The sequence below is a fragment of the Pseudophryne corroboree genome, chromosome 8, assembly GCF_028390025.1.
Source record: "Pseudophryne corroboree isolate aPseCor3 chromosome 8, aPseCor3.hap2, whole genome shotgun sequence".
Classification (NCBI taxonomy): Eukaryota; Metazoa; Chordata; class Amphibia; order Anura; family Myobatrachidae; genus Pseudophryne; species Pseudophryne corroboree.
In genome coordinates, this window is record NC_086451.1 from 170,589,092 (window position 1) to 170,607,954 (window position 18,863).

Below are 18,863 nucleotides of genomic sequence, written 5' to 3' on the forward strand. Positions count from 1 at the left end.
CGCGGGGCCTGAGGGAAAAGAAACATAGCCATGAACATCACATCTATTCTCTACGTCTGTGTCTGGGACACAGATTTATCCAACCTTACTCTGATATTACTGAAACTTTTACCCAGTCAGTTATTGGTGGTGCCAACAGGGCCACCATCATATGTCTGCATTCCTAATATAGTTTCCTCTTGGGAAAAACATTCAGCCATCGACATGTTGACACACATGTACCAAGTACCCACAGACACATCGGCTTATGGGGGACAGACCGTCAGTAAATCTGTCAGAGGGACACAGAGGATTTTTCAGCTCACAATCCAGCGCCAAAAGTACACAGTCTGGGAAATAATAAACTCTATAGTGATAGACTTGTAATGCTCTAAAGATGTTCTGGTGAGGTGAGGAAGAAGCCCCGCTACTGTAATGGCGCGTATCTGTCCTGCTCAGAAATAATTAATTACGCTAGCGGGGTAAGGACAGTGCCCAGGCACTAATGTCCACTTTTTCCAGCCTTTTGTGAGGAATTTATGCTGCCCAGGGTGCCCCCCCCCCCCCCGTGCCCTGCACCCTGCAGTGCCTGTGTTTGTGTGGGAGCATGGCGCGCAGCGTTCCGCTCGCTGCTCGGTACCTCAGAATGCCATCACTGGAGAAGAAGTCTTCTGTTCTTCTGCTACTCACCTGTCTTCTGGCTCTGTAAGGGGGTGACGGCAGGCTGCGGGAGTGTGCATCTAGGCGTACCCAGCGATCAGCACCCTCAGGAGCTAATGGTGTCCTGTCAGCCTGAAGCAGAGCTATTGAACTCACTAGAAGTTGGTCATACTTCTCTCCCCTAAGTCCCACGAAGCAGGGAGACTGTTGCCAGCAGCCTCCCTGAAAATAAAAAAAACTAACAAGTCTTTTCAGAGAAACTCAGTAGAGCTCCCCTGTAGTGCATCCAGTATCACTGCGCACAATACTAAAACTGGAGTCTGGAGGAGGGGCATAGAGGGAGGAGACAGTTCACACCCTTTGAAAGTCTTAAAGTGCCCATGTCTCCTGCGGATCCAGTCTATACCCCAAGGTTCTTAATGTGACCCCAGCATCATCTAGGACGTATGAGAAAACAAATAACGCACACATGAGGAGGAGAGAACTAAGGAAGCTATAAGGAGAAGAGGGGAGGGGGGGTTGAAAGGTAAGGTAGTAAAGGCATATTGGATAAACTACAACCTTATACATATTCATTAATGTACCAGTAGTTAGAAGTAGAAGAGCTCTAACAGAAACCACAAAGCTTATCTAAAGCCACACCACACTGGATATGCCCAATCTCATTTGATTTTTGAAGCAAAGCAGTATTGGACTTTGTTAATACATGGATGGGAGACTGCTTGGTAGTATCAGATTCTTTAGGTGTTTTTAAACTACCAACACCATTTTCTTGGTACATTTAATTTTTACATGTATTCTTTTATGTACCAGAAGTTAGAAGTAGAAGAGCTGCAATAAAAACCACCAGCTCATCTACAGCCACAGCACACTGGATTTGCCCAATCTCTCCTGATCATGGAAGCTGAGCAGTGTTGGTCCTGGTTTTAGTACTTGGATGGGAGACCACCAGGAAATACCAGGGGCGGTGTGTATTTTTACAATACTAACACCGTTCTCTTGATGCATTCCATTTTGAAACATTGGGGCAGATCTATTAAGCCTGGCGAACTGATAAAGTGCAAGGTGATAAAGTACCAGCCAGTCAGCTCCTAACTGTCATTTTTCAAACCCAGCCTGTGACATGGCAATTAGGAGCTGATTGGCTGGTACTTTATCACCATGCAAATTATCATTTCACCAGGTTTAATAAATCGTCCGCTTACTCATTTATGTACGAGTAGTTAGAAGTAGAAGAACTCTAACAGAAACCACTAAGCTCATCTACAGCCACACCACACTGTATATGCCCAATATCACCTGATTTTAGGCCTGGTTTGTTCTTGGATGTGAGACCACCTGGGAATACCAGGTGCTGTAGGTAGTTTTATACTACCAACACCGTTCTCTTGATGCATTCTATTTTGAAACTTATTCATTGATGTACCAGTAGTTAGAAGTAGAAGTTAGAAACAGCAAAAATCATCTACAGCCGCATCACACTGGATATGTCCAATCTCATCTGATGTTGGAAGCTAAGCAGTGTTGTGCCTGGTTAGTTTTTGGATTTCAGGTCCTGCCTTCTGGTTTGGCCACGGCACCTCGGAAATTCACCAAGGTCATGGCCGTGATGACGACCCTTCACCATCGGTGGACCAGGGAGGAATCTCTCCTCCCGATAAACATTCTGGAATTGCAGGCAGTGTTCAATTCATTGACACTGGCCCTGCCTCTAGTACAGAACAGGCCTGTTCAAGTACAATTGGACAACGCCACCACGGTAGTGTACACAAATCATCAAGGCGGCACTCGAAATTGCATAGCAAAGCTGGAAGTATCAAAAATCCTCAGTTGGGTAGAACGTCATCTGCCAGCAATATCGGCAGTGTTCATTCCCGGAGTCCTCAACTGGGAAGCGGATTTCCTCAGTCGTCAGGACGTTCACGCTGGAGAGTGGAGAGGCCGCAGCAGAAATGTCTGCACTGGTGTCAGTAGGTGACTGAGGCAGGGATGACTGGGAGATAGTGGGTGACTGAAGCATGTATGAGTGGGAGATAGTGGGTGACTGAGGCCGGGGTGACAGAGATAGTGGGTGACTAAAGCAGGGGTGACTGGTATAGTGGGTGACTGAGGCAGGGGTCGCAGGTATAGTGGTTAACTGAGGCAGCGGTGACTGGGAGATAGTGGGTAACTGGGGCAGGGGTGACAGGGAAAGTGTGTGACTCAGGCAGGGGTGATAGGGAGATAGTGGGCAGCAGATCACTGCCTTGCTGACAGCAGCACATCCCTGCTTCACTGACAGCAGCACATCCCTGCCTCACTTATAGCAGCACATCCCTGCCTTACTGACAGCAGCAGATCACTGCCTCACTGACAGCAGCAGATCACTGCTTCACTGACAGCAGCACATCCCTGCCTCACTGGCAGCAGCAGATCCCTGCCTCACTGGCAGCAGCAGATCCCTGCCTCACTGGCAGCAGCAGATCCCTGCCTTACTGACAGCTGTATATAGGGCCTAATTCAGACCTGATCTCTGCTGTGCATATTCACACAACAGGAGATCAGGTCTGCAGTGTGTGTGTGTGCTGGTGCCGCAGTGCACCGGCACATGCCAGAGATGCGATCAGCATCTCTGCCCAGTGAGCGCCTCTGCCAACACATACTTATCTTGCATATGAGATCTCTTGATCATAAAGATAGTTCTCACAGGGTGAGGTTCATCCATTACATTTTAAAGTAGGAAGGTACAAATTACATATTCAAATTACATATATGTGCTGGATTCAAATGTTTCCCCCCCTTCCTTTCTCAATTGTGCCCATCAGCAGCTATTCTAATGTTGCTGCCAATGGGTGTGACACATTCATTTCTTCTGTGGGGTACACTGGACTCCACAAGGATTCACATTGGGGTGTAGAGTAGGATCTTGATCTGAGGCACCAACAGGCTCAAAGCTTTTGACTGTTCCCAAGATGCTCAGCGCCCCCTGCTCTATAACCTCGCTTCCATGAACAGGGAGCTCAGTTTGTAGTTGGTGCCTTCAGTAGCAGGCCACTTAACAGGGGGCTGCCTCAGGCAGCCTATTCTTAGCTATTAATTTTGACAAGAAAAGAAGAACTTTTTTTATAAGAATCTATAAGGGCTGCAGCAGGCTAGGTCTAATAGACATCTTTACTGCAGCTCCATCACTCCCAGCGGCGCAGTATACTCCCGTGCCCTGGTTGCTGGGTCACTGCAGCGGAGGCTCCGGTTTCTTCCTAAGGTCAGTCACACACACACACCGCCCTCCGGGATCACGAGGCCGCTGATGAAAGGGAGGTAAGGGGCTTCTGTGCCCACACTATACCGAGATCCAGCGTGGCTGTAGGGGGCGGGCCGTGTGCGCACTGGCGTGGACACTGATTACTGGGCAGCCGCTCCACTAGCCACCAGGGACAGTTAAGGAGCACAGCTCTGGGGGTTTTTCTCCTATATTAACCCCATTTTGTACTACCTGCAGTGCATTGTGATAGGTAATAGAGCCTGATTCAGGTTGGATTGTAATCGCAAAGAGCTGCGCATTGGAAAATTCAGGGCTATGCCGTGTAGATGATGGCCTAACAGGAGGCTTTAAAATTTTCTTTCTAGTGTCCTTCGTTTGGAATTTTAAAGCCTCCTGTTAGGCCATCATCTACACGGCATAGCCCTGAATTTTCCAATGCGCAGCTCTTTGCAAAAGAGAGATATTGGCAAGGAAAAGCTGTCTTGTACCTTTGCATTTTTCTCCCAAACGAAGGACACTAGAAAGAAAATTTTAAAGCCTCCTGTTAGGCCATCATCTACACGGCATAGCCCTGAATTTTCCAATGCGCAGCTCTTTGCAAAAGAGAGATATTGGCAAGGAAAAGCTGTCTTGTACCATTGGATTTTTCTCCCAAACGAAGGACACTAGAATATAAATTTTAAAGCCTCCTGTTAGTGCTTCATCTACACGGTATAGCCCTGAATTTTCCAATGCGTAGCTCTTTGCAAAAGAGAGATATTGGCAAGGAAAAGCTGTCTTGTACCTTTGCATTTTTCTCCCAAACAAATGTAGTTTGTTTTTGTCAATTACCATTTTAATAATAGGGTAAAAAAAATTAAGTAGATTTTTGAAAGAAAACAATACTGTCAATACACTATTAAAACAAATTAAAATGGTAAAAGTTATTGTACTTTAAGAAAACATAAAAGAGCTAACATATCAATCCCAGTTTTGGATTACTTTAATTAACAAAAAAAATGCATATAGCAGAGGATAGTTTCAATCTGCCTACCTCTGGGTAATGGGCCCAGCATGCTTCCATTGCAGTACTCTGCTGCACATGTAAGTGCAAGAGATCCTAAAGCACTCACTCATCATGGGAAAGTACCAATGTGTTTCTTCGTTGGTTGATGGAAGAAACATCTTAAAAAAACTCTCCAGATTATTGACTTTTTAAAGTTTTTCTAGGAAAAGTTTTAGATGTATGCTTATTAGCCTTTGTCAGTATGTACTTTTCGCGAAGTGTCTCTGTGGCGCAATCGGTTAGTGTGTCCGGCTACTAACCAAAAGGTTGGTGGTTCAATCCCACCCAGGGACGTAATTGACCTTGTTATCAGATTTTGGTGATCTTTAAGTAGACAAGTCAAAATTTCAAACCCCCTGTTATGGTGTAGGGTACCTGGCCTTTTCTGATGTAATCAGAGTTAGATTTGATTCAGTGATTTAATAAAAACAGCTAGGAAGCACAATTTAGCAGTGGGTTGCAGAGAAAAAGAAATATGCTGGCAAAAAAAATCCAATTGAGTGATTAAACAGCTCTTCATTTTCTGGCTTTATTTTTATGCTAACAAATTTGTTCTCTGAAAAGTGTCCACAAAGCCAAGTCTCTGATTAACACCTTTGTAGGGATGGTTTTTCACCTATTACTAAATTAAACTTGCTTCATTGGAAAGGCAGCAAGATGCATCCTCATTTCAATGTCTACTGAAATAATACAGGTTGACACCAGGAAACATTAACGCCACTGCATCCTTGCTGCTTTCTCATGTAGAAGTCTGTTTAATGTGAAAACAAGGTAATATCTAATTAGCACACAGGTAAGGAATTAAGAAAATCTTTATTTAAGGGTGAAGATGTTTCTCACAAAATCGTTGCCCCAATGCATCATTGAAATTCAAGCTGGAAAGATGATTTTAATATATCACTTGTACATTTTGTATTGCTCTTCTGGTGACAATGTAGTTTGTTTTTGTCAATTACCCTTTTAATAATAGGGTAAAGAAAATTAAGTGGATTTTTTAAAGAAAACAATACTGTCAATATACTATTAAAACAAATTAAAATGGTAAAAGTTATTGTACTTTAAGTAAAAATAAAAGAGCAAAAATATCAATCCCAGTTTTGATTACTTAAATTAACAAAAAAAATGCATATAGCAAAGGATAGTTTCAATCTGCCTACCTCTGGGTTATGGGCCCAGCATGCTTCCATTGCAGTACTCTGCTGCACATGTAAGTGCAAGAGATCCTGAAGCACTCACTCATCATGGGAAAGTACCAATGTGTTTCTTCATTGGTTGATGGAAGAAACATCTTACAAAAACTCTCCAGATTATTGACTTTTTAAAGTTTTTCTAGGAAACGTTCTAGATGTATGCTTATTAGACTTTGTCAGTAGGTACTTTTTGCAAAGTGTCTCTGTGGCGCAATCGGTTAGTGTGTCCGGCTACTAATCAAAAGGTCAGTGGTTCAATCCCAACCAGGGACGTAATTGACCTTGTTATCAGATTTTGGTGATCTTTAAGTAGACAAGTCAAAATTTCAAACCCCCTGTTATGGTGTAGGGTACCTGGCCTTCTCTGATGTAATCAGAGTTAGATTTGATTCAGTGATTTAATAAAAACAGCTAGGAAGCACAATTTAGCAGTGGGTTGCAGAGAAAAAGAAATATGCTGGCAAAAAAAATCCAATTGAGTGATTAAACAGCTCTTCATTTTCTGGCTTTATTTTTATGCTAACAAATTTGTTCTTTGAAAAGTGTCCACAAAGCCAAGTCTCTGATTAACACCTTTGTAGGGATGGTTTTTCACCTATTACTAAATTAAACTTGCTTCATTGGAAAGGCAGCAAGATGCATCCTCATTTCAATGTCTACTGAAATAATACAGGTTGACACCAAGAAACATTAACGCCACTGTATCCTTGCTGCTTTCTCATGTGGAAGTCTGTTTAATGTGAAAACAAGGTGATATCTAATTAGCACACAGGTAAGGAATTAAGAAAATCTTTATTTAAGGGTGAAGATGTTTCTCACAAAATCGTTGCCCCAATGCATCATTGAAATTCAAGCTGGAAAGATGATTTTAATATATCACTTGTACATTTTGTATTGCTCTTCTGGTGACAATGTAGTTTGTTTTTGTCAATTACCATTTTAATAATAGGGTAAAGAAAATTAAGTGGATTTTTGAAAGAAAACAATACTGTCAATATACTATTAAAACAAATTAAAATGGTAAAAGTTATTGTACTTTAAGTAAAAATAAAAGAGCCAAAATATCAATCCCAGTTTTGGATTACTTTAATTAACAAAAAAAAATGCATATAGCAGAGGATAGTTTCAATCTGCCTACCGCTGGGTTATGGGCCCAGCATGCTTCCATTGCTGTACTCTGCTGCACATGTAAGTGCAAGAGATCCTGAAGCACTCACTCATCATGGGAAAGTACCAATGTGTTTCTTCGTTGGTTGATGGAAGAAACATCTTACAAAAACTCTCCAGATTATTGACTTTTTAAAGTTTTTCTAGGAAACGTTTTAGATGAATGCTTATTAGCCTTTGTCAGTATGGACTTTCGCAAAGTATCTCTGTGGCGCAATCAGTTAGTGTGCATGGCTATTAACCAAAAGGTTGGTGGTTCAATCCCACCCAGAGACGTAATTGACCTTGTTATCAGATTTTGGTGATCTTTAAGTAGACAAGTCAAAATTTCAAACCCCCTCTTATGGTGTAGGGTACCTGGCCTTCTCTGATGTAATCAGAGTTAGATTTGATTCAGTGATTTTATAAAAACAGCTAGGAAGCACAATTTAGCTGTGGGTTGCAGAGAAAAAGAAATATGCTGGCAAAAAAATCCAATTGAGTGATTAAACAGCTCTTCATTTTCTGGCTTTATTTTTATGCTAACAAATTTGTTCTCTGAAAAGTGTCCACAAAGCCAAGTCTCTGATTAACACCTTTGTAGGGATGGTTTTTCACCTATTACTAAATTAAATTTGCTTCATTGGAAAGGCAGCAAGATGCATCCTCATTTCAATGTCTACTGAAATAATACGGGTTGACACCAGGAAACATTAACGCCACTGCATCCTTGCTGCTTTCTCATGTGGAAGTCTGTTTAATGTGAAAACAAGGTGATATCTAATTAGCACACAGGTAAGGATTTAAGAAAATCTTTATTTAAGGGTGAAGATGTTTCTCACAAAATCGTTGCCCCAATGCATCATTGAAATTCAAGCTGGAAAGATGATTTTAATATATCACTTGTACATTTTGTATTGCTCTTCTGGTGACAATGTAGTTTGTTTTTGTCAATTACCCTTTTAATAATAGGGTAAAGAAAATTAAGTGGATTTAAACAAATTAAAATGGTAAAAGTTATTGTACTTCAAGTAAAAATAAAAGAGCAAAAATATCAATCCCAGTTTTGATTACTTAAATTAACAAAAAAAATGCATATAGCAAAGGACAGTTTCAATCTGCCTACCTCTGGGTTATGGGCCCAGCATGCTTCCATTGCAGTACTCTGCTGCACATGTAAGTGCAAGAGATCCTGAAGCACTCACTCATCATGGGAAAGTACCAATGTGTTTCTTCGTTGGTTGATGGAAGAAACATTTTACAAAAACTCTCCAGATTATTGACTTTTTAAAGTTTTTCTAGGGAACGTTCTAGATGTATGCTTATTAGCCTTTGTCAGTAGGTACTTTTTGTGAAGTGTCTCTGTGGCGTAATCGGTTAGTGTGTCCGGCTACTAACCCAAAGGTCGGTGGTTCAATCCCACCCAGGGACATAATTTACGTTGTTATCAGATTTTGGTGATCTTTAAGTAGACAAGTCAAAATTTCAAACCCCCTGTTATGGTGTAGGGTACCTGGCCTTTTCTGATGTAATTAGAGTTAGATTTGATTCAGTGATTTAATAAAAACAGCTAGGAAGCACAATTTAGCAGTGGGTTGCAGAGAAAAAGAAATATGCTGGCAAAAAAAATCCAATTGAGTGATTAAACAGCTCTTCATTTTCTGGCTTTATTTTTATGCTAACAAATTTGTTCTCTGAAAAGTGTCCACAAAGCCAAGTCTCTGATTAACACCTTTGTAGGGATGGTTTTTCACCTATTACTAAATTAAATTTGCTTCATTGGAAAGGCAGCAAGATGCATCCTCATTTCAATGTCTACTGAAATAATACGGGTTGACACCAGGAAACATTAACGCCACTGCATCCTTGCTGCTTTCTCATGTGGAAGTCTGTTTAATGTGAAAACAAGGTGATATCTAATTAGCACACAGGTAAGGATTTAAGAAAATCTTTATTTAAGGGTGAAGATGTTTCTCACAAAATCGTTGCCCCAATGCATCATTGAAATTCAAGCTGGAAAGATGATTTTAATATATCACTTGTACATTTTGTATTGCTCTTCTGGTGACAATGTAGTTTGTTTTTGTCAATTACCCTTTTAATAATAGGGTAAAGAAAATTAAGTGGATTTAAACAAATTAAAATGGTAAAAGTTATTGTACTTCAAGTAAAAATAAAAGAGCAAAAATATCAATCCCAGTTTTGATTACTTAAATTAACAAAAAAAATGCATATAGCAAAGGACAGTTTCAATCTGCCTACCTCTGGGTTATGGGCCCAGCATGCTTCCATTGCAGTACTCTGCTGCACATGTAAGTGCAAGAGATCCTGAAGCACTCACTCATCATGGGAAAGTACCAATGTGTTTCTTCGTTGGTTGATGGAAGAAACATTTTACAAAAACTCTCCAGATTATTGACTTTTTAAAGTTTTTCTAGGGAACGTTCTAGATGTATGCTTATTAGCCTTTGTCAGTAGGTACTTTTTGTGAAGTGTCTCTGTGGCGCAATCGGTTAGTGTGTCCGGCTACTAACCAAAAGGTTGGTGGTTCAATCCCACCCAGGGACATAGTTTACGTTGTTATCAGATTTTGGTGATCTTTAAGTAGACAAGTCAAAATTTCAAACCCCCTGTTATGGTGTAGGGTACCTGGCCTTTTCTGATGTAATTAGAGTTAGATTTGATTCAGTGATTTAATAAAAACAGCTAGGAAGCACAATTTAGCAGTGGGTTGCAGAGAAAAAGAAATATGCTGGCAAAAAAAATCCAATTGAGTGATTAAACAGCTCTTCATTTTCTGGCTTTATTTTTATGCTAACAAATTTGTTCTCTGAAAAGTGTCCACAAAGCCAAGTCTCTGATTAACACCTTTGTAGGGATGGTTTTTCACCTATTACTAAATTAAATTTGCTTCATTGGAAAGGCAGCAAGATGCATCCTCATTTCAATGTCTACTGAAATAATACGGGTTGACACCAGGAAACATTAACGCCACTGCATCCTTGCTGCTTTCTCATGTGGAAGTCTGTTTAATGTGAAAACAAGGTGATATCTAATTAGCACACAGGTAAGGATTTAAGAAAATCTTTATTTAAGGGTGAAGATGTTTCTCACAAAATCGTTGCCCCAATGCATCATTGAAATTCAAGCTGGAAAGATGATTTTAATATATCACTTGTACATTTTGTATTGCTCTTCTGGTGACAATGTAGTTTGTTTTTGTCAATTACCCTTTTAATAATAGGGTAAAGAAAATTAAGTGGATTTAAACAAATTAAAATGGTAAAAGTTATTGTACTTCAAGTAAAAATAAAAGAGCAAAAATATCAATCCCAGTTTTGATTACTTAAATTAACAAAAAAAATGCATATAGCAAAGGACAGTTTCAATCTGCCTACCTCTGGGTTATGGGCCCAGCATGCTTCCATTGCAGTACTCTGCTGCACATGTAAGTGCAAGAGATCCTGAAGCACTCACTCATCATGGGAAAGTACCAATGTGTTTCTTCGTTGGTTGATGGAAGAAACATTTTACAAAAACTCTCCAGATTATTGACTTTTTAAAGTTTTTCTAGGGAACGTTCTAGATGTATGCTTATTAGCCTTTGTCAGTAGGTACTTTTTGTGAAGTGTCTCTGTGGCGTAATCGGTTAGTGTGTCCGGCTACTAACCAAAAGGTCGGTGGTTCAATCCCACCCAGGGACATAATTTACGTTGTTATCAGATTTTGGTGATCTTTAAGTAGACAAGTCAAAATTTCAAACCCCCTGTTATGGTGTAGGGTACCTGGCCTTTTCTGATGTAATTAGAGTTAGATTTGATTCAGTGATTTAATAAAAACAGCTAGGAAGCACAATTTAGCAGTGGGTTGCAGAGAAAAAGAAATATGCTGGCAAAAAAAATCCAATTGAGTGATTAAACAGCTCTTCATTTTCTGGCTTTATTTTTATGCTAACAAATTTGTTCTCTGAAAAGTGTCCACAAAGCCAAGTCTCTGATTAACACCTTTGTAGGGATGGTTTTTCACCTATTACTAAATTAAACTTGCTTCATTGGAAAGGCAGCAAGATGCATCCTCATTTCAATGTCTACTGAAATAATACAGGTTGACACCAGGAAACATTAACGCCACTGCATCCTTGCTGCTTTCTCATGTAGAAGTCTGTTTAATGTGAAAACAAGGTGATATCTAATTAGCACACAGGTAAGGAATTAAGAAAATCTTTATTTAAGCGTGAAGATGTTTCTCACAAAATCGTTGCCCCAATGCATCATTGAAATTCAAGCTGGAAAGATGATTTTAATATATCACTTGTACATTTTGTATTGCTCTTCTGGTGACAATGTAGTTTGTTTTTGTCAATTACCCTTTTAATAATAGGGTAAAGAAAATTAAGTGGATTTTTTAAAGAAAACTATACTGTCAATATACTATTAAAACAAATTAAAATGGTAAAAGTTATTGTACTTTAAGTAAAAATAAAAGAGCAAAAATATCAATCCCAGTTTTGATTACTTAAATTAACAAAAAAAAATGCATATAGCAAAGGATAGTTTCAATCTGCCTACCTCTGGGTTATGGGCCCAGTATGCTTCCATTGCAGTACTCTGCTGCACATGTAAGTGCAATAGATCCTGAAGCACTCACTCATCATGGGAAAGTACCAATGTGTTTCTTCATTGGTTGATGGAAGAAACATCTTACAAAAACTCTCCAGATTATTGACTTTTTAAAGTTTTTCTAGGAAACGTTTTAGATGAATGCTTATTAGCCTTTGTCAGTATGGACTTTTGCAAAGTGTCTCTGTGGCGCAATCAGTTAGTGTGTATGGCTATTAACCAAAAGGTTGGTGGTTCAATCCCACCCAGGGACGTAATTGACCTTGTTATCAGATTTTGGTGATCTTTAAGTAGACAAGTCAAAATATCAAACCCCCTCTTATGGTGTAGGGTACCTGGCCTTCTCTGATGTAATCAGAGTTAGATTTGATTCAGTGATTTTATAAAAACAGCTAGGAAGCACAATTTAGCAGTGGGTTGCAGAGAAAAAGAAATATGCTGGCAAAAAAATCCAATTGAGTGATTAAACAGCTCTTCATTTTCTGGCTTTATTTTTATGCTAACAAATTTGTTCTCTGAAAAGTGTCCACAAAGCCAAGTCTCTGATTAACACCTTTGTAGGGATGGTTTTTCACCTATTACTAAATTAAACTTGCTTCATTGGAAAGGCAGTAAGATGCATCCTCATTTCAATGTCTACTGAAATAATACAGGTTGACACCAGGAAACATTAACGCCACTGCATCCTTGCTGCTTTCTCATGTAGAAGTCTGTTTAATGTGAAAACAAGGTGATATCTAATTAGCACACAGGTAAGGAATTAAGAAAATCTTTATTTAAGGGTGAAGATGTTTCTCACAAAATCGTTGCCCCAATGCATCATTGAAATTCAAGCTGGAAAGATGATTTTAATATATCACTTGTACATTTTGTATTGCTCTTCTGGTGACAATATAGTTTGTTTTTGTCAATTACCCTTTTAATAATAGGGTAAAGAAAATTAAGTGGATTTTTTAAAGAAAACTATACTGTCAATATACTATTAAAACAAATTAAAATGGTAAAAGTTATTGTACTTTAAGTAAAAATAAAAGAGCAAAAATATCAATCCCAGTTTTGATTACTTAAATTAACAAAAAAAATGCATATAGCAAAGGATAGTTTCAATCTGCCTACCTCTGGGTTATGGGCCCAGCATGCTTCCATTGCAGTACTCTGCTGCACATGTAAGTGCAAGAGATCCTGAAGCACTCACTCATCATGGGAAAGTACCAATGTGTTTATTCGTTGGTTGATGGAAGAAACATCAGACAAAAACTCTCCAGATTATTGACTTTTTAAAGTTTTTCTAGGAAACGTTCTAGATGTATGCTTATTAGCCTTTGTCAGTACGCACTTTTTACAAAGTGTCTCTGTGGCGCAATCGGTTAGTGTGTCTGGCTACTAACCAAAAGGTTGGTGGTTCAATCCCACCCAGGGACTTAATTGACCTTGTTATCAGATTTTGGTGATCTTTAAGTAGACAAGTCAAAATTTCAAACCCCCTGTTATGGTGTAGGGTACCTGGCCTTCTCTGATGTAATCAGAGTTAGATTTGATTCAGTGATTTTATAAAAACAGATAGGAAGCACAATTTAGCAGTGGGTTGCAGAGAAAAAGAAATATGCTGGAAAAAAAATCCAATTGAGTGATTAAACAGCTCTTCATTTTCTGGCTTTATTTTTATGCTAACAAATTTGTTCTCTGAAAAGTGTCCACAAAGCCAAGTCTCTGATTAACACCTTTGTAGGGATGGTTTTTCACCTATTACTAAATTAAACTTGCTTCATTGGAAAGGCAGCAAGATGCATCCTCATTTCAATTTCTACTGAAATAATACAGGTTGACACCAGGAAACATTAACGCCACTGCATCCTTGCTGCTTTCTCATGTGGAAGTCTGTTTAATGTGAAAACAAGGTGATATCTAATTAGCACACAGGTAAGGAATTAAGAAAATCTTTATTTAAGGGTGAAGATGTTTCTCACAAAATCGTTGCCCCAATGCATCATTGAAATTCAAGCTGGAAAGATGATTTTAATATATCACTTGTACATTTTGTATTGCTCTTCTGGTGACAATGTAGTTTGTTTTTGTCAATTACCCTTTTAATAATAGGGTAAAGAAAATTAAGTTGATTTTTTAAAGAAAACTATACTGTCAATATACTATTCAAACAAATTAAAATGGTAAAAGTTATTGTACTTCAAGTAAAAAAGAGCAAAAATATCAATCCCAGTTTTGATTACTTAAATTAACAAAAAAAATGCATATAGCAAAGGATAGTTTCAATCTGCCTACCTCTGGGTTATGGGCCCAGCATGCTTCCATTGCAGTACTCTGCTGCACATGGAAGTGCAAGAGATCCTGAAGCACTCACTCATCATGGGAAAGTACCAATGTGTTTCTTCGTTGGTGGATGGAAGAAACATCTTACAAAAACTCTCCAGATTATTGACTTTTTAAAGTTTTTCTAGGAAACGTTTTAGATGAATGCTTATTAGCCTTTGTCAGTATGTACTTTCGCAAAGTGTCTCTGTGGTGCAATCAGTTAGTGTGTACGGCTATAAACCAAAAGGTTGGTGGTTCAATCCCACCCAGGGATGTAATTGACCTTGTTATCAGATTTTGGTGATCATTAAGTAGACAAGTCAAAATTTCAAATCCCCTCTTATGGTGTAGGGTACCTGGCCTTCTCTGATGTAATCAGAGTTAGATTTGATTCAGTGATTTTATAAAAACAGCTAGGAAGCACAATTTAGCAGTGGGTTGCAGAGAAAAAGAAATATGCTGGCAAAAAAATCCAATTGAGTGATTAAACAGCTCTTCATTTTCTGGCTTTATTTTTATGCTAACAAATTTGTTCTCTGAAAAGTGTCCACAAAGCCAAGTCTCTGATGAACACCTTTGTAAGGATGGTTTTTCACCTATTACTAAATTAAACTTGCTTCATTGGAAAGGCAGCAAGATGCATCCTCATTTCAATGTCTACTGAAATAATACAGGTTGACACCAGGAAACATTAACGCCACTGCATCCTTGCTGCTTTCTCATGTGGAAGTCTGTTTAATGTGAAAACAAGGTGATATCTAATTAGCACACAGGTAAGGAATTAAGAAAATCTTTATTTAAGGGTGAAGATGTTTCTCACAAAATCGTTGCCCCAATGCATCATTGAAATTCAAGCTGGAAAGATGATTTTAATATATCACTTGTACATTTTGTATTGCTCTTCTGGTGACAATGTAGTTTGTTTTTGTCAATTACCCTTTTAATAATAGGGTAAAGAAAATTAAGTTGATTTTTTAAAGAAAACTATACTGTCAATATACTATTCAAACAAATTAAAATGGTAAAAGTTATTGTACTTCAAGTAAAAAAGAGCAAAAATATCAATCCCAGTTTTGATTACTTAAATTAACAAAAAAAATGCATATAGCAAAGGATAGTTTCAATCTGCCTACCTCTGGGTTATGGGCCCAGCATGCTTCCATTGCAGTACTCTGCTGCACATGGAAGTGCAAGAGATCCTGAAGCACTCACTCATCATGGGAAAGTACCAATGTGTTTCTTCGTTGGTGGATGGAAGAAACATCTTACAAAAACTCTCCAGATTATTGACTTTTTAAAGTTTTTCTAGGAAACGTTTTAGATGAATGCTTATTAGCCTTTGTCAGTATGTACTTTCGCAAAGTGTCTCTGTGGTGCAATCAGTTAGTGTGTACGGCTATAAACCAAAAGGTTGGTGGTTCAATCCCACCCAGGGATGTAATTGACCTTGTTATCAGATTTTGGTGATCATTAAGTAGACAAGTCAAAATTTCAAATCCCCTCTTATGGTGTAGGGTACCTGGCCTTCTCTGATGTAATCAGAGTTAGATTTGATTCAGTGATTTTATAAAAACAGCTAGGAAGCACAATTTAGCAGTGGGTTGCAGAGAAAAAGAAATATGCTGGCAAAAAAATCCAATTGAGTGATTAAACAGCTCTTCATTTTCTGGCTTTATTTTTATGCTAACAAATTTGTTCTCTGAAAAGTGTCCACAAAGCCAAGTCTCTGATTAACACCTTTGTAGGGATGGTTTTTCACCTATTACTAAATTAAACTTGCTTCATTGGAAAGGCAGTAAGATGCATCCTCATTTCAATGTCTACTGAAATAATACAGGTTGACACCAGGAAACATTAACGCCACTGCATCCTTGCTGCTTTCTCATGTAGAAGTCTGTTTAATGTGAAAACAAGGTGATATCTAATTAGCACACAGGTAAGGAATTAAGAAAATCTTTATTTAAGGGTGAAGATGTTTCTCACAAAATCGTTGCCCCAATGCATCATTGAAATTCAAGCTGGAAAGATGATTTTAATATATCACTTGTACATTTTGTATTGCTCTTCTGGTGACAATATAGTTTGTTTTTGTCAATTACCCTTTTAATAATAGGGTAAAGAAAATTAAGTGGATTTTTTAAAGAAAACTATACTGTCAATATACTATTAAAACAAATTAAAATGGTAAAAGTTATTGTACTTTAAGTAAAAATAAAAGAGCAAAAATATCAATCCCAGTTTTGATTACTTAAATTAACAAAAAAAATGCATATAGCAAAGGATAGTTTCAATCTGCCTACCTCTGGGTTATGGGCCCAGCATGCTTCCATTGCAGTACTCTGCTGCACATGTAAGTGCAAGAGATCCTGAAGCACTCACTCATCATGGGAAAGTACCAATGTGTTTATTCGTTGGTTGATGGAAGAAACATCAGACAAAAACTCTCCAGATTATTGACTTTTTAAAGTTTTTCTAGGAAACGTTCTAGATGTATGCTTATTAGCCTTTGTCAGTACGCACTTTTTACAAAGTGTCTCTGTGGCGCAATCGGTTAGTGTGTCTGGCTACTAACCAAAAGGTTGGTGGTTCAATCCCACCCAGGGACTTAATTGACCTTGTTATCAGATTTTGGTGATCTTTAAGTAGACAAGTCAAAATTTCAAACCCCCTGTTATGGTGTAGGGTACCTGGCCTTCTCTGATGTAATCAGAGTTAGATTTGATTCAGTGATTTTATAAAAACAGATAGGAAGCACAATTTAGCAGTGGGTTGCAGAGAAAAAGAAATATGCTGGAAAAAAAATCCAATTGAGTGATTAAACAGCTCTTCATTTTCTGGCTTTATTTTTATGCTAACAAATTTGTTCTCTGAAAAGTGTCCACAAAGCCAAGTCTCTGATTAACACCTTTGTAGGGATGGTTTTTCACCTATTACTAAATTAAACTTGCTTCATTGGAAAGGCAGCAAGATGCATCCTCATTTCAATTTCTACTGAAATAATACAGGTTGACACCAGGAAACATTAACGCCACTGCATCCTTGCTGCTTTCTCATGTGGAAGTCTGTTTAATGTGAAAACAAGGTGATATCTAATTAGCACACAGGTAAGGAATTAAGAAAATCTTTATTTAAGGGTGAAGATGTTTCTCACAAAATCGTTGCCCCAATGCATCATTGAAATTCAAGCTGGAAAGATGATTTTAATATATCACTTGTACATTTTGTATTGCTCTTCTGGTGACAATGTAGTTTGTTTTTGTCAATTACCCTTTTAATAATAGGGTAAAGAAAATTAAGTTGATTTTTTAAAGAAAACTATACTGTCAATATACTATTCAAACAAATTAAAATGGTAAAAGTTATTGTACTTCAAGTAAAAAAGAGCAAAAATATCAATCCCAGTTTTGATTACTTAAATTAACAAAAAAAATGCATATAGCAAAGGATAGTTTCAATCTGCCTACCTCTGGGTTATGGGCCCAGCATGCTTCCATTGCAGTACTCTGCTGCACATGGAAGTGCAAGAGATCCTGAAGCACTCACTCATCATGGGAAAGTACCAATGTGTTTCTTCGTTGGTGGATGGAAGAAACATCTTACAAAAACTCTCCAGATTATTGACTTTTTAAAGTTTTTCTAGGAAACGTTTTAGATGAATGCTTATTAGCCTTTGTCAGTATGTACTTTCGCAAAGTGTCTCTGTGGTGCAATCAGTTAGTGTGTACGGCTATAAACCAAAAGGTTGGTGGTTCAATCCCACCCAGGGATGTAATTGACCTTGTTATCAGATTTTGGTGATCATTAAGTAGACAAGTCAAAATTTCAAATCCCCTCTTATGGTGTAGGGTACCTGGCCTTCTCTGATGTAATCAGAGTTAGATTTGATTCAGTGATTTTATAAAAACAGCTAGGAAGCACAATTTAGCAGTGGGTTGCAGAGAAAAAGAAATATGCTGGCAAAAAAATCCAATTGAGTGATTAAACAGCTCTTCATTTTCTGGCTTTATTTTTATGCTAACAAATTTGTTCTCTGAAAAGTGTCCACAAAGCCAAGTCTCTGATGAACACCTTTGTAAGGATGGTTTTTCACCTATTACTAAATTAAACTTGCTTCATTGGAAAGGCAGCAAGATGCATCCTCATTTCAATGTCTACTGAAATAATACAGGTTGACACCAGGAAACATTAACGCCACTGCATCCTTGCTGCTTTCTCATGTGGAAGTCTGTTTAATGTGAAAACAAGGTGATATCTAATTAGCACACAGGTAAGGAATTAAGAAAATCTTTATTTAAGGGTGAAGATGTTTCTCACAAAATCGTTGCCCCAATGCATCATTGAAATTCAAGCTGGAAAGATGATTTTAATATATCACTTGTACATTTTGTATTGCTCTTCTGGTGACAATGTAGTTTGTTTTTGTCAATTACCATTTTAATAATAGGGTAAAGAAAATTAAGTGGATTTTTGAAAGAAAACAATACTGTCAATATACTATTAAAACAAATTAAAATGGTAAAAGTAATTGTACTTTAAGTAAACATAAAATAGCTAACATATCAATCCCAGTTTTGGATTACTTTAATTAACAAAAAAAATGCATATAGCAGAGGATAGTTTCAATCTGCCTACCTCTGGGTTATGGGCCCAGCATGCTTCCATTGCAGTACTCT

At 38.1% G+C, this 18,863-nt stretch overlaps 5 non-coding genes across 5 annotated transcripts; all 5 read left to right on the plus strand.

Annotated features, from left to right (window-relative positions):
• The first annotated feature begins 5,145 nt into the window (after positions 1-5,145).
• On the plus strand, positions 5,146-5,219 carry TRNAS-ACU (transfer RNA serine (anticodon ACU)). Its single transcript has one exon. It is a non-coding gene; the product is annotated as a tRNA-Ser (tRNA).
• Positions 5,220-9,755: 4,536 nt separating this feature from the next.
• On the plus strand, positions 9,756-9,829 carry TRNAS-ACU (transfer RNA serine (anticodon ACU)). The gene has a single exon. It is a non-coding gene; the product is annotated as a tRNA-Ser (tRNA).
• A 1,062-nt stretch (positions 9,830-10,891) lies between these two features.
• Positions 10,892-10,965, plus strand: TRNAS-ACU (transfer RNA serine (anticodon ACU)). Its single transcript has one exon. It is a non-coding gene; the product is annotated as a tRNA-Ser (tRNA).
• A 2,263-nt stretch (positions 10,966-13,228) lies between these two features.
• Positions 13,229-13,302, plus strand: TRNAS-ACU (transfer RNA serine (anticodon ACU)). The gene has a single exon. It is a non-coding gene; the product is annotated as a tRNA-Ser (tRNA).
• A 3,420-nt stretch (positions 13,303-16,722) lies between these two features.
• On the plus strand, positions 16,723-16,796 carry TRNAS-ACU (transfer RNA serine (anticodon ACU)). Its single transcript has one exon. It is a non-coding gene; the product is annotated as a tRNA-Ser (tRNA).
• Positions 16,797-18,863: the final 2,067 nt, after the last annotated feature.